The sequence below is a fragment of the Chrysochloris asiatica genome, unplaced genomic scaffold, assembly GCF_000296735.1.
Source record: "Chrysochloris asiatica unplaced genomic scaffold, ChrAsi1.0 scaffold00057, whole genome shotgun sequence".
NCBI classification, from domain to species: domain Eukaryota; kingdom Metazoa; phylum Chordata; class Mammalia; order Afrosoricida; family Chrysochloridae; genus Chrysochloris; species Chrysochloris asiatica.
In genome coordinates, this window is record NW_006408575.1 from 4077201 (window position 1) to 4080252 (window position 3052).

The following is a 3052-nucleotide window of genomic DNA, read 5'->3' on the forward strand; positions in this document are numbered from 1 at the left end:
GGCTTGCCCCCTACCCTGCCCCAGGTGTTCTTGGCCGGAAGAAGAGCCATGGGGCCTGAGGAACCGCAGCATCACATCCCTAGGGGAAGGGTAGAGCAGAAGAATACTGGATTTGAGGGTGGCTTAGGAACCCAAACTTGGGTCCTAGTGTCCTTCAGCCATTGTGTGACCCTGAACAAGACCCTGTCTCTGGCCCTCAGCTTTCCTATCTGTTTAATGGGGCTTTGACAAGGCAATCTCCAAACGTCTAAATCTCCCCTTCCATCAACATACACCCTACACACATAACAGTGTCTTGAAGAGGCAGGGTGTTGTGTATATGAACCCCAGACTTGCTGCTCCCTTTCTGGCATTGCTTTCTGGAGCCTGGCAAATGAGGGGTGTATCCAGAAGGTCCTAGGCTGGTGTCTTCTGTCCAGGCCCTGGCCTGACCACCCGGATCACTAGCACAAAGTCCCAGACCGGAGCAGCTGTTTTCCATCTTTTCCCAGACAAGCTCTATTTTTATCACAGTGACCTTTAGAGAGGACTCCGCAGCCAACTCAAGGTGCCCGCTGGCCCCTCTGGAGAGAAGAGGTAGAACGATTCCTCTGGCTCTGTTCATACTACTTTGTTTTCTAACCCAGCTCAGGCTGTCCAGAACATTTTATATATAACCAAGGAGGTGAGGCCCAGGATCTAGGCCTCCTGGTCTCTATAGTAACCTTCAACACGTCTCTCCCTTTGGAACCCTTTCATGGCAGGTTCTGGGCTCAAAGCTGACCTGGGGAGAGAAGGACCCACCCTGTGACTTTACCTGATGGCCCCTGACTTTAAAGTTGTCCATTTGGACAAGCAAGGTGACAAGTGTATACAAGGAGTGAATAGGAGGCAATAGAGGAGATTCTAGCAGCGGAATGAAAGCTCAGATGACCCCTGATGAGATCTGTGCATTCCAAAATGCATTCCACAGTATTTAGAAAGGTCTTGTGGCCTGGCTGGGCTGCAACTCAGAGGGAGATGAGTTGGGTGGGTGGGTGAGTGGAGGGTTGGGGCCAGGGGCTACCTGTGTTTCTAGCCCCCTAGAAAGTACCCCACTCTTCAGTTTTAGGCTCGAGCCCCAGATAAGTGGACACTGTTCTGTCTCATTTATTTCCTGTAACACTCTGGCCTAGTTAATGCTTGATGCCCAGTGGCCTTGAGGGGCCTGACTGCAGGCTCTAGATTGTTCTCAAAACCTTGGTGAGTTCTGTTGGTCTAGAGTTGGCTGGTGGTGCCCTCTAGAGATTTGAACTGTTAGCTTTAGCATGCTCTGGGTTGGCTAAAGATCAAAGATATGTAGGCTGGAAGGATGGCAGAAAGGTGCAAAGGTGTGATTTAGTGGTGGCAGTGGGTCCACCCACCCCTCAGGATGATGTTAGACCTAGGATTCACCAAGTGAGGCTGGGAACAGCTGAGGTCAGGGTGGAAGAGTTGAGATAGGAGTGGAATGCTTTGCAATAAAGAAATGATTCCAGAGGATTTGGGACACAGGTCCTATTTGTGGGACAAGGAAAGGGTGCTCCTGCTGGATCCACAATGAATGACTAAATTTACTGCAGCCCCATCTGCTGTAGGGTGTCTTGCAGTGTGGGAGGCTGGGTCTAAGCGGCTCTTCCAGAGAAGAGACACAAGCTGACTTCTGGCTGTGGTAGTGGCATAGAGGATCCACTTCTACCTGCCTTTCCCCCAAAGAACCAGCAGGAGGCAGTCTTGAGAAGTTGCAGTTCTATCACTGGCTACTACCCATACATAACCCTAACCTACAAGAGCTTGCCTGTGTCGTGCCTTTTACCTCCTATAGAATTCAGCTCCAGTTCTCAATAAATGCTTCCTGCATCCCTCTGCCTCTTGTGTTATTTTCAGGTGAATCTGAAGCCCTTTCTTTCTCTGCAACCCTGCAAGAATACATGGGGGTTCTGGGTAGATAGGAATGTTTAAGGTACATGGCATGGGAGCTTGAGAAGGAGAGAGGGCACACAGAAAGACTTGGGGCTACAAAAGAAGTTAAAGTTCTGGTCCTGTTGTTGGCTAGCAGAGTGTCCTTGGGTAACTCCCACTTTTTCCAGGCCTCAGCTGCTTTATTTGTGTAATGGAGGGAGTTGGTTAGGTGGTATCTTAAGGTGGCATTGCCCAGGTCCTGATTACAGGGCTGTCACTAGAGTGGGGAGGCTGAGCTAAATCTGGACCCAGCGCTTTGGGGCTGCAGGGCAGCAGGAGCAGCCACTATGAAAGGTCACAACCATGCCAAGGCAGCCTCTTGAGGTCAGGACTCAAGGGAGCATCTGATGCCGAGAGAAGGGATTGGGGTCCCACTCGCAGGTAAGGCCAGTACTGCCCTGGGAACATTCATCACCCTTCCTATCTGGAAGCCCAGGCCCAGCAAAGACTGGCAGAGGAGCCTGAGGGGCAAGGGACTGAGGGGCAGTCCACAGAAGCAGAGTCCTCACAGGGTGTCAGGTATCAGAGATACACCCACACACAGATAGAGGCATTTCTCACTCCAGGTCCAGAGTACCCTTGCTGAGATCACCCTTCCCTGGGAGCTGTGGCTAGTGTGTCACAGCTGGAACCTCTGCTGATTACATCCTACTGGTCATATCAGCCCAGTGCCCAGACACCTTAAATCAAGTCCCTGCAAAACTGAACTCAATAGCTTCCCTGGCCCCAGCCCGCTCTTCCCTTGTTACCTTCTCTAGTCATCTAAACCAGAAACCTGGGAGTCATTATCATTAACTCCTTCCTTCCTTCACCTCCCACATCCAATTTCTCACCAAGACTTGGTGAGTCTCCAATTACCCCACAAGTCCCTGTCCTCCTCATCTTCAGCCCCTCTGTAACTACCCTAGACCAGCAGCCACTATCACCTCTCACCTGGGTCAGGTCCACCTCATAGTGGCCCCATGTGACAAAGTTAAAAGAACCAATAGCTCTGTTTTGGAAGAAATGCAGCCAGAGTGCTCCTTGGAGGCCAGGATGGCTAAGCTTCGTCTCTCATACTTTGGACATATTGTCAGGAGAGAACAGTCACTGG